This window comes from Bos indicus, chromosome 19 (assembly GCF_029378745.1).
Source record: "Bos indicus isolate NIAB-ARS_2022 breed Sahiwal x Tharparkar chromosome 19, NIAB-ARS_B.indTharparkar_mat_pri_1.0, whole genome shotgun sequence".
NCBI lineage: Eukaryota > Metazoa > Chordata > Mammalia > Artiodactyla > Bovidae > Bos > Bos indicus.
In genome coordinates, this window is record NC_091778.1 from 13,820,124 (window position 1) to 13,832,122 (window position 11,999).

Genomic DNA, 11,999 nt, shown 5'->3' on the forward strand with positions numbered 1-11,999 from the left:
GCAGAGCGGCACCCTGAGAACTTCAGAGCATTTTCTAAACAGTTGAATGATATGTAGGCTTCTGTGGTCATGTCAAATTCCTGGGCCTGGACTTCCCTGGGGGCCCAGTGGATAAGAACCCGCCTGCCAGCACATGGTTTGATCCCTGTTCCAGGAAGATTCCACATGCCGTGAAGCAACCAAACCCCTGAGGCACAACTATTGAGCCCAAGAGCTGAAACTACCGAAGCCCATGTTCTGGAGCCCGTGCTCAACAACAGGAGAAGCCACCGCAAGGAGAAGGCCGAGCACCGCACCTGGAGTAGCCCCTGCTCACTGCAGCTAAAGAAGAGCCTGCGTAGCAAAAAGACCCAGCACAGCCAAAAATTTAAATATTAATTTTTAAAAATTTATAGAAAGGAAAATAAATTGCTGGGCCTGATGACTTCCACGTGGCTGTCTCTGGAAGCTGTTCTTTCCTAAGTTGGGATTCAGGGAGATGACCAGGAGAGAATTGTGTGGTCAGTGAATATTAGAGTTGGGAAGGATTTTTGGAAAGAAAAAAATGACACCCCCAAATTTCCAGCAAGTTCCCCCCAAACGACTTACTCTTACCTCCTCTTTTTTAGAGTACTGTATTTGTACCGCTTGGTTTCAGGACTAGATTTGATCGTACTAGAGGTTCATATCAGGTTTTCCAGACTGAGACAAATTCTGATGAGTACGACACTTTACCTCGGAGCTTAAGAATCAGAATCTCCCGTGAGGGCCTGGGAATCAATATTTTAATAGATGTCCCAGGTTATTCTGATCATCAGGCACATTCAAAAGATGCTGGAGTTGAATCCCAGATTGACCCTTGCTGGGTCCAATTTGTTAAATAATGGACTCTCCAGCATTATTCTAGAACCAGCTCTGACAGACTCTTAACAGGTTCACCAGAGCCGATCGGTAAATTTCCAGGAATTTTGCCAGCCGTTTGTTCAACACAGACATTAAATGAAATTGATAGCAGGGACTCAAATACATACTTGTACTCAAAGCAGCATTATTATCAATAGCCACAAGGTGGAAACACTCAAGTGTCCATCAACAGATGAATGGACAAAGAAAATGTGGTAGACTGATACAATAGAATTTTATTCAGCCATAAATAGGAATGGATGTTTTAAAATGTATTGACATATAGTTGATTTACAATGTTGCATTAATTTCTGCTTACAGCAAAGTGATTTAGTTATACATATATATATATTATTTCTTACATTTATTTTTTAAATTGAAGTATAGTTGATTTACAGTATTGTCCCAATCTCTGCTGTACTTAATTATACATATCTATACATCCTTTTTTTATTTTTCATTTTTATTTTTCGCTACTCTGGGTGCTCATCGCTGAACAAGCTTTTCTCTAGTTGTGGCAAAGAAGGGAACTCTGTAGTTTGAGTGTGTGGGCTTCTCACTGCAGTGGCTTCTCCTGTGGAGCATGGGCTCTAGGGCTCATGGGCTTAGTAGCTGTGGTTCCCGGACCCTAGCTTCCTTGCTCCGTTGTGTCTGACTCTTTAAAACACTTTGGACTATAGTCCACCAGCCTTCTCTATGGAACTTTTCAGGAGGAGTCTTTCCTGCTGAGCCATCGGGGAAGACTTCTGGGGCTCTAGAACACAAGCTCAGCAGTTGTGGTGCAAGGGCTCAGTTGCTCTGAGGCCTACACATTCTTTTTTCATATTCTTTTCCATTATGGTTTATCCCAGGAGAGTGAATATAGTTCCCTGTGCTATACAGTGGGAATTTGTGTTTTATCCACCCTATGTATAATGGTCTATGTATATGTATATTAAGAAGAGGTGGCAAGAATACACAAAGAACTACAAAAAAGATCTTCATGACCCAGATAATCACAATGGTGTGATCACTCACCTAGAGCCAGACATCCTGGAATGTGAAGTCAAGTGGGCCTTAGAAAGCATCACTACGAACAAAGCTAGTGGAGGTGATGGAATTCCAGTTGAGCTATTTCAAATCTTAAAAGATGATGCTGTGAAAGTGCTGCACTCAATATGCCAGCAAATCTGGAAAACTCAGCAGTGGCCACAGGACTAGAAAAGGTCAGTTTTCATTCCAGTTCCAAAGAAAGGCAATGCCAAAGAGTGCTCAAACTTCCGCACAATTGCACTCATCTCTCATGGTAGTAAAGTAATGCTTAAAATTCTCCAAGCCAGGCTTCAGCTATACGTGAACCGTGAACTTCCAGATGTTCAAGCTGGTTTTAGAAAAGACAGAGGAACCAGAGATCAAATTGCCAACATCTGCTGGATCATGGAAAAAGCAAGAGAGTTCCAGAAAAACATCTATTTCTGCTTTATTGACTATGCCAAAGCCTTTGACTATGTGGATCACAATAAACTGTGGAAAATTCTGAAAGAGATGGGAATACCAGACCACCTGACCTGCCTCTTGAGAAACCTATATGCAGGTCAGGTAGCAACAGTCAGAACTGGACATGGAACAACAGACTGGTTCCAAATAGGAAAAGGAGTACGTCAAGGCTGTATATTGTCACCCTGCTTATTTAACTTATATGCAGAGTATATCATGAGAAACACTGAGCTGGAGGAAGCACAAGCTAGAATCAAGATTGCCAGGAGAAATATCAATAACCTCAGATATGCAGATGACACCACCCTTATGGCAGAAAGCCAAGAAGAACTAAAGAGCCTCTTGATGAAAGTGAAAGAGGAGAGTGAAAAAGTTGGCTTAAAGCTCAACATTCAGAAAACTAAGATCAATGCATCTGGTCCCATCACTTCATGGCAAATAGATGGGGAAACAGTGGAAACAGTGGCTGACTTTATTTTGGGGGGTCCAAAATCACTGCAGATTGTGATTGCAACCATGAAATTAAAAGATGCTTACTCTTTGGAAGGAAAGTTATGACCAACCTAGATAGCATATTGAAAAGCAGAGACATTACTTTGCCAACAAAGGTCCGTCTAGTCAAGGCTATGGTTTTTCCAGTGGTTATGTATGGATGTGAAAGTTGGATTGTGAAGAAAGCTGAGCGCCAAAGAATTGATGCTTTTGAACTGTGATGTTGGAGAAGAACCAGTCCATCCTAAAGGAGATCAGTCCTGGGTGTTCATTGGAGGGACTGATGTTGAAGTTGAAACTCCAATACTTTGGCCACCTGATGCGAAGAGCTGACTCATTGGTAAAGACTCTGATGCTGGGAAAGATTGAGGGCAGAAGGAGAAGGGGACGACAGAGGATGAGATGGCTGGATGGCATCACCGACTCGATGGACATGGGTTTGAATAAACTCCGGGAGTTGGTGATGGACAAGGAGGCCTGGCATGCTACGGTTCATGGGGTCACAAAGAATTGGACACGACAGAATTGAACTGAACTGAACTGAACTGATGTATAATGGTTTGCATCTGCTAATTCCAAACTCCCAATCCTTCCTTCCCTGGCAAGCACAGATTTGTTCTTTATCTGTGCTCGTTTGTCTCATAGCTCAGTTCATCTGTGTCATAGTTTAGATTCCACATTCAAATAATATCGTATGGTATTTGTCTTTCTGCCTTACTTTGCTTAGTATGATAATCTCTAAGTCCATCCATGTTCCTGCAAATGCCATTATTTTATAAGGAATAAAATTCTTATACTTGCTACAGTGTGAATCTTGAAAGCATTATGCTAAATGAAATGTCAGACACAAAACAACAAATATTGTATGATTCTACTTATATTAAAAAAAAAAACAGAAAGTAAAATAAAAGTTACCAGCATCTGAGAGAAAGAAGGAATATTTAGAATTTCTGTTTGGGCTGATGGGAAAGTTTATTGCAGGCAATAGATGGTGATAGCTATACAACATTGTGAATATACTTAATGCCACTGAATTGTATACTTGAAATGGTTAAAGTGGTAAGTTTTGTGTAATATATGTCTTACCACAATAAAAAAGTTAATTCTGTAAACATAGAAGTATTAACTTACAATTAAATAAATTATATTGGAAACAATAATACTCAAAACTCCACACTTCTTTTGTGTGTGTGTGTGTGTGTGTGTGTGTGTGTGTGTGTGGTTTTTTTTTTTTTAATTAATTTTATTTTATTTTTAAACCTTACATAATTGTATTAGTTTTGCCAAATATCAAAATGAATCCACCACAGGTATACATGTGTTCCCCATCCTGAACCCTCCTCCCTCCTCCCTCCCCACACCATCCCTCTGGGTCGTCCCAGTGCACCAGCCCCAAGCATCCAGCATCGTGCATTGAACCTGGACTGGCATCTCGTTTCATACATGACATTTCACATGTTTCAATGCCATTCTCCCAAATCTTCCCACCCTCTCCCTCTCCCACAGAGTCCATAAGACTGTTCTATACATCAGTGTCTCTTTTGCTGTCTCGTATACAGGGTTATCGTTACCATCTTTCTAAATTCCATATATATGCGTTAGTATACTGTATTGGTGTTTTTCCTTCTGGCTTACTTCACTCTGTATAATAGGCTCCAGTTTCATCCACCTCATTAGAACTGATTCAAATGTATTCTTTTTAATGGCTGAGTAATACTCCATTGTGTATATGTACCACAGCTTTCTTATCCATTCATCTGCTGATGGACATCTAGGTTGCTTCCATGTCCTGGCTATTATAAACAGTGCTGTGATGAACATTGGGGTACACGTGTCTCTTTCCCTTCTGGTTTCCTCAGTCCACACTTCTTGATTATCTTTCCTACATTTTACAATGATCTTTACCCCGGAGGTTTTTATGTCTGGTTGTTTCTATTTGGTTCTTGTTGTGGTTCAGTTGCTAAGTTGTATCTGACTCTTTGCAACCCCATGAACTGCAGCATGCCAGGCTCCCCTGTCCTTCACTGTCTCCTGGAGTTTGCTCAGATTCATGTCCATTGAGTCGATGACGCCATCCAACCAACTCATGCTCTGCTGCCCTCTTCTTTTGCCTTCAATCTCTTCAAGCATCAGGGTCTTTTCAAATGAGTCAGCTCTTCCCATCAGGTGGCCAGAGTGTTGGAGCTTCAACTCCAGCATCAGTCTTTCCAATGAATATTCAGGATTGATTTCCATTACGATGGACTGGTTGGATTTTAAATAGCTCAACTGGAATTCCATCACCTCCATTAGCTTTGTTCGTAGTGATGCTTCCTTGACTTCACAATCTAGGATCTCTGGCTCTAGGTGAGTGGTCATACCGTCGTGGTTATCTGGGTCGTAATGTAACTTTTTTGTATAGTTCTTCCATGTATTCTTGCCACCTCTTCTTAATATCTTCTGCTTCTGTTAGGTCCATACCATTTCTGTCCTTTATTGTGCCATCTTTGCATGAAATGTTCCCTTGGTATCTCTAATTTTCTTGAAGAAATCTCTAGTCTTTCCCATTCTATTGTTTTCCTCTATTTCATTGCATTGATCACTGAGGAAGGCTTTCTTAATCTTTCCTTGCTATTCTTTGAAACTCTTCATTTAGATGGGTATTTCTTTCCTTTTCTCCTTTGCCTTTAGCTTCTCTTCTTTTCTCAGCTATTTTTAAGGCCTCCTCAGACAACCGTTTTGTCTTTTTGCATTTCTGTTTCTTGGGGATGGTTTTGATCACCTCCTCCTGTACAACGTTATGAACCTCCGTCCATAGTTCTTCAGGCACTCTATCAGATCTAATCCCTTGAATCTATCTGTCACGTCTACTGTATAATCACAAGGGACTTGATATAGGTCATACCTGAATGGTTTTCCCTACTTTCTTCAACTTAGGTCTGAATTTTGCAATGAGTTCATGATCTGAGCCACAGTCAGCTCCTGGTCTTATTTTTGCTGACTGTATAGAGTTTCTCCATCTTCAGCTGCAAAGAATATAATCAATCTAATTTCTAGAAAAGAATACCTGGGGAATTTCCTGGCAGTCCAGTGGTTAAGACTCTACACTTCCACTGCTGGTGTTCAATCCCTGGTCAGGAAACTAAGATCCCAAAAGCCTCATGGTGTGGCCAAAAATAAATTGATGAATAAATAGAATAAAATAAAAGAATGCCAGAAGGGAGAGGAAGAAAACAAGGGACACTGCAGAGAGAGAAGCCAGCAAAACAGATGATGAGAAGCTGGGTCCATGTGGGGTGATTTGGAAGCTGGGGATGAATGGAGATTACACTTCCAGTGGGAAAGGGTGGCCAAAAGGATTGATATGGATTGTATTCATCAGCTGTAAGTTATGAGCTGCAACCCTTCACTAAAACCCTTCATATCTACACTACTCAACAGCCTCAGATGTTTCTTTGAATGAAGGAATCAAAAAGAAGCTAGGCTGTCTTATTTGTATTTATTTGTTTCTTTTGGCCTTGCTGCATAGCATGTGAGATCTTAGTTCCCTGACCAGGGACAATCCTATGACTCCTGCATTGGCATGGTGCAGTGTTAACCACTGGAGCTCCAGGGAAGTCCCTAAGCTCCTTATTTTGGGCCCTGCTGACAGTGAGAGATAAAGGGATAGCTCCAAGATAAGGCAAGAAGAGGCAGAGGAACCAGAGATCAAATTGCCAACATTCGTTGGATCATAGAGAAAGCAAAGGAGTTGCAAAAAAAAAAAATGTACTTGTGCTTCATTGACTATGCAAAAGTCTCTAACTGTGTGGATTGTGATAAACTGGAAAATTCTTAAAGAGATGGGAGTACCAGACTACCTTACCTGTCTCCTGAGAAACTTGTATGTGGGTCAAGAAGCCACAGTTAGAACCCTATGTGTATCCATTGACTTGTTCAAAATTGGGAAAGGAGTATGACTAGGCTGTATATTGTCATCCTGTTTATTTTACTTCTATGTAGAGTACAACATGCCAAATGCCTGGCTGGATGAATAACAAGCTGAAATCAACAACTTCAAATATGCAGATGATACCACTGTAATGGTAGAAAGTGAAGAGGAACTACAGAGCCTCTTGAGAGTGAAAAAGCTGACTTGAAACTCAACATTCAAAACACTAAGATCATGGCATCCGGTCCCATCACTTCATGGCAAATAGAAGGAGGAAAAGTGGAAGCAGTGACAGATTTTCTTTTCTTTGGCTCCCAAATCACTGCAGATGGTGACTGCAGCCATGAAATTAAAAGACGCTTGCTACTTGGAAGGAAAAATATCACAAACCTAGACAGCATTTTGAAAAACAGAGACATCACTTTGCCCACAAAGCTCTGTATAGTCAAAGCTATGGTTTTTCCAGTAGTCATGTACAGATGTGAGGCTGCTGCTGCTGCTAAGTCGCTTCAGTCATGTCTGACTCTGTGTGACCCCATAGACGGCAGCCCACCAGTCTCCCCTGTCCCTGGGGTTCTCCAGGCAAGAATACTGGAGTGGGTTGCCATTTCCTTCTCCAATGCATGAAAGTGAAAAGTGAAAGGGAAGTCGCTCAGTCGTATCCGACTCTTATCGACCCCATGGACTGCAGCCTACCAGGCTCCTCCACCCATAAGATTTTCCAGGCAAGAGTACTGGAGTGGGGTGCCATTGCCTTCTTCGACAGATGTGAGGGCTGGACCATAAAGAAGGCTGAGTGCTGAAGAATTGATGCTTTCAAACTGTGGTGCTGGATGAAACTGTTGAGAGTTCTTGGACAGCAAGGAGATCAAACCAGTCAATCCTAAAGGAAATCAACCCTGAATATTCTTTGGAAGGACTGATGTTGAAGCTGAAGCTCCAATACTCTAGCCATCTGATGGGAAGAGCCGACTCACTGGAAAAGACTCTGATGCTGGTAAAGATTACAGGCAAAAGGAGAAGGGAGAAGATGAGGTGGTTAGATAACATCAGTGACTCAATGGATATGAATTTGAGCAAACTGCTAGAGATAGTGGAGGACAAAAGAGCCCGGCATGCTGCAGTCCTTGGGGCTGCAAAGAGTCAGACATGACTTAGCAACTGAAAGCAACGACCAAGATAAGGCTCAAAGGAAATAAATCAATCAGAAGTACCACCATAGTGACATAAATTCCTGGGAATTTGGAGAAACTTTGAGAAGTACTTTGGACTTCTATTCTCTACAGATTGAAGATCAGTTTCCTCTAGATTTTAAGGAGCTGGAAGATCTCAGCTATCACTAGATTGCATTCAATTTTGTTAAAAAATTTAGTTGTGTTATATTTCATTGCTTGACAAGTGGACATTAATACATTTTGATTTTTTTCTATAGTTCAAAGGGTTAGACTTTGATTTGGAGTCCTGGGATTAGGAATATTTTCAGTAAATCCATAAAACGTAAGGTTATTATAGTGTTAAATAACCCTGCTCTTTACACAAAATGGATTTTGATACCCATCAAGATCCAAGCTATCCAAAGAGTAAAGTAGGAACAGGGAATGTTAGTAACTTACCAGGAAATGACTGGCAGCACTAAATCAACCCAGTGATGAGAGTTAGTATTGCCAATGATGTCATGTGCCTGGTTGATCAGTCGAGTCAGACTCTTTGTGACTATGGACTGTAGCCCACCAGACTCCTTTGTCCATGGGATTTTCCAGGCAAGAATACTGGAGTGGGTTGCCATTTCCTCCTCAAGAGGATCTTTTCAACCCAGGGATCAAACCCGAGTCTCCTGCATCTTCTGCATTGCAGGCAGATTCTTTACCACTTGAGCCATCAGGGAAGCTCTCAGTGACGTCCTGTGTGGCATCATATCCCAGGTGTGATGTATGATGAGAAGGGCACTTCAACTCGGCAGTATTTTTCAAAAAACCCACAATCCCAGTCTAAGCATGAGAAAAACATCAGACGAAACAAGATCGGGAGACATTCTACAAGGTATCTGGCCAGTCTTCCTCAAGACTGTCAAGGCTGTGAAAATCAAGAAAAGACCAAGAAACTGTCACAGGTTAGAAAGAACCAGGGAAGGGCTTCCCTGGTGGCTCTGTGGTAAAGAATCCTCCTGCCAACGCAGGGGACACAGATTTGAATCCTGATCTGGGAAGATGTCATGTGCTGCAGAGCAACTAAGCCCTTGTGCTGCAGCGACTGAGCCTGTGCTATGACCCAGGAGCCCATGTGCTGTGCCTGCCGAAGCCAGTGTGGCCAACAGCCTGCACTCTGCAACAAGAGAAGCCACTGCAACGAGAAGCCTGCAAGCTGTAACTAGAGAGTAGCTCCCACTCTCCAAAACCAGAGAAGGGCTACCCAGCAATGAAGACCCAGCACAGCCAAAAATAAATAAATTAAAAAAAAGAAAGAACCAGGAGACATGATAACTAACCATAATGTGGTACTCTTGAGTTAGATCCTAAAACAAAAATTGAGCTTTAATGGAAAAACTGGTGAAATCCAAATAATGCCTTGAGTTTAGATAATTATATAACAATGTCTGTTTCCTAGCTTTCACAAATGTATCATGATAATATAAGATATTAACAATGGTGGATTTTGAGTAAGGAGTGTATAGAGGAACCTAGTGGGCTGCCATCTATGGGTTGCACAGAGTCGGACACGAATGAAGCGATTTAGCAGCAGCAGCATATAAAGCTACTCCTTATAAAACCTTTGCAACTTCTCTGTAAATCTTAAAGTATTTCCAAATAAAAATTATTTTTAAAAATTTATTGAAGTATTGTTGATTTAGAATGTGTTAATTTCTGCTGGACAGTGAAGTGATGCATATATATATATATATATATACATTCATTTTTTATATTCTTTTCCATTATGGTTTATAATAGGATACCGAATATAGTTCCCAGTGCTATACAGTAGGCTCTTGTTGTTGAAAGTTTATTTTTAAAAAATCCGAGACCTCTCTGGCAGTCCAATGGTTAAGACTCTGTACTTCCAATGAAGGGAGTAAGAATGGCAAAGAATCATCCCCTGGTCAGGGAACTAAGATCCCATAAGTCGTGTGGCAAGGCCAAAAATAAATACATAAAAATAGTACTTCCCTGGTGGTTCAGGGGCCAAGATTGTGCTCGCAATAAAAGAGGTTGGTGTTTGGTCCCTGGTAAGGGAACTAGATCCCACATGCCACAACTAAGACCTGGCTCAGCCTACTAAATAAATAAATAAATATTTAAAAAATAAAATAAGGAAGGGATTTAAGTGACCAGTTCCCCATTTTAAAGAGCATAAAAAATCTGAATTACATAGCCTTGGTCTGACCCAGGGAATCTTATATCCTTAAGTTCAGAGTTTTTCTATTTAAGGAAATAAAATTATATGGTTTATTTGTGCTACCTACCAGAGTATGTTTCAAGGAATCTTTATTTATCCCCATTGACAAAAAATGGGATTCTCCTAGGCCACAGAAAAGAGATGCATTTGGGAACCCGAACTCAGAAAAGACATTCTCACTTAAGCTGTTTCAGTTGGATCAAACCTGGCTTCCTTTCCATGCCTGCACTTGGGATGAATTACCCACGGATGGGTGTTTCATTTGCTCAACTGTAATATATTGAGATGGAGTGCAACTCTGTGCAGAACTCTGTCCTGAGTAGTTGCATAAGAAAGGAAAACAGGGACTTCCCTGGTGGTCTTAAAAAAGATTCTCAAAACAGTAACAATTTTTTTTAAGTAAAATTAAAATATTGGAGGAAAAAAAAAAAAAAAACGGAGGAGCTTTCCTGGTGGCTCGGTGGTAAATAATCCATCTGCCAATGGAGGAGACGTGGGTTCCTGCTCTGATCCAGGAAGATCCCACGTGGGTGGAGCAACTAAGCCCATGTGCCACAACAACTGAGCCCATGCTCTAGGGCCCGGGAGCAAAGACGAGAGAAGTCACTGCAATGAGAAGCCCACTCGCCACAACTAGAGAGCTGTCCCCACTCGCTGCAACTAGAGAAAAGCATGCACAGCAACGAAGACCCAGCACAGCCAAAAGTAAATACATAAATAACTAAAATTATTTTTTTTTCAAAAGGAAAACAGATACAAGGGAAAGAAGCAAGCACATGCCATTTGGAAGGCATTTATAGTTAGTGGAAAGTATCATAACTTCATAGAAATCCATCATCATAGTACAAGCGGGTGACATTCCCATAAGTGCAACAAGTCCCCGTATTTCAGGCTGAATCCAAAGGGCTGGTGAGAAGCAGAGCACAGAGATTGAGAAGTGTTAGGTGGGAATAATTTCCTGAAATAAATAATTTATAGGCCAAATCTGATGGACTGGCAAAGCGGGATTGGGATTTCTCAGCAGAAGGAATAGCGTGGGCAAAGTTATGAAGATGGTGAGAAAGGAAGAATTGTGCGTGACTGGAGTGGATAAGCCAGATTAGAGAGAAGAAACAAGAATGTTAAGGAGGACAGCCACCCAAACCAAGGGCAGCAACTCCAGTACCATCTACAAGTAGAGAAGTGAGCAAGTTGTAGAAGAGAGATGGGGGACTTCTCTGGTGGTCCAGCAGTGAAGACTCTGTGCTTCCCAAGAAGGAGGCACAGGTTCGATCCCTGCTCTAGGAACTAAGATCCTATATGTTGTGTGGCACAGCTGAAAAACTGAAATAAAAAAAAAAGAAGAAGAAGAGAGATGAGATAGGGAAGGGGAGTGGGAAGAGAAAGGGAAAGGAGAGGAAACACTCATAAAGGCCTTGGCAGAGGTATCTGAGTGCATAATTTCTCTACCTGTTGGATAAAAGGGTGAAAGAAAACAAGACGCTGTTTATAGGATTAGCGCATGTACCTTGAATGAAGTAGGGAGTTAATTTATCAGATACACATTGAGTACTTACACTGTGCCAGCCACTATGCTAGACTCTGGGAATGCAGAAGTGAATTAAACAGACCCAGTCTCCACCCCTGGGGAGCTTTACTGTCTAAGGGGAGAGAAAGACGTCAGTTAAGTACTCCCAGAAAGGTGTAGTTGTAGTAATAATGAGACGAAGAACAAGGGGACCTGCTGATGAAAAAAAACTTCAGATTATTAATTTGGTTTCCCAGGTTCCTTGATGCTGGAAGGGGAAATTTTCTTTTTGGCCACACCACATGGCTTGTGGGATCTTAGTTCCCCAACCAGCAGACTGAA